Source organism: Salmo trutta, chromosome 26 (assembly GCF_901001165.1).
Source record: "Salmo trutta chromosome 26, fSalTru1.1, whole genome shotgun sequence".
Classification (NCBI taxonomy): domain Eukaryota; kingdom Metazoa; phylum Chordata; class Actinopteri; order Salmoniformes; family Salmonidae; genus Salmo; species Salmo trutta.
In genome coordinates, this window is record NC_042982.1 from 39146656 (window position 1) to 39148011 (window position 1356).

Consider the following 1356-nt stretch of genomic DNA (forward strand, 5'->3'; position numbering starts at 1 on the left):
AACGGCAGATGTTTCATGGAATATCTACATAGGCGTACAGAGGTACATTATCAGCAACCACCACTACTGTGTTCCAATGGCACGTTGTGTTAGCTAATCCAAGTTTATCATTTTAAAAGACTAATTGATCATTAGAAAACCCTTTTGCAATTATGTTAGCACAGCTGAAAACTGTTGTTCTAATTAAAGAAGCAATAAAACTGTCCTTCTTTAGATTAGACAAATCTGTCGTTCTGCCCCTGAACAAGGCAGTTAACCCACTAGGCCGTCATTGAAAATAAGAATTTGTTCTTAACTGACTTGCCCAGTTAAATAAAGGTAAAAAAAAAAAATTGTTGAGTATCTGGAGTATCAGCATTTGTGGGTTCGATTACAGGCTCAAAATGGCCAGAAACAAATAACTTTTTTCTGAAACTCGTCAGTCTATTCTTGTTCTGAGAAATGAAGGCTATGTGAGAAATTGCCAAGAAACTGATGTGTGTACAACTCCCTTCACAGAACAGCGCAAACTGGCTCTAACCAGAATAGAAAGAGGAGTGGGAGGCCCCAGTGCACAACTGAGCAAGAGGACAAGTACATTTGAGTGTCTAGTTTGAGAAACAGACGCCTCACAAGTTATCAACTGGAAACTTCATTAAAACACCAGTCTAAATGTCAACAGTGAAGAGGCGACTCCGGGATGCTGGTCTTATCTCGACTAACCCGTACCCCCGCACACTGACTTGGTGCCGGTACCCCCATATATAGCCTCGTTATTGTGTTACTTTTTTAAACTTTAGTTTATTAAGCAAATATTTTCTTACTCTGCATTGTTGGTTAAGGGCTCATAAGTAAGCATTTTACAGTAAGGTCTTGTTGACAACATGATTGAGTGGCGCAGATTACTGTTTGATTTGAGAAGTGCGCTCCTCCCTCCCGATGACGTGACAGGCCATTGCCCGGTTCAACCCAGGCCAGTGTAATAGAACTCCCTCAGTGACATAGGAGTCATGCCTGGTGAAAATGTAAAACAAAGCAAATAAAAAATAGGCACATGATCCGAATACAACAGGTGACAGGCCATTGCCCGGTTCAACCCATGACTTTCTACACCTGTTGTATTCGGATCATGTCACAATTTTTTATTTGCTTTGTTTTACATTTTCACCAGGCATGACTCCTATGTCACTGAGGGAGTTCTATTACACTGGCCTGGGTTGAACCGGGCAATGGCCTGTCACGTCATCGGGCGAAAGTGGGGAGGGAGGAGCGCACTTCTCAAATCAAACAGTAATCTGCGCCACTCAATCATGTTGTCAACAAGGCAGCTAGGTACATTGTCCAGAAACATACATCTATTTTCTATCAAATAAAATG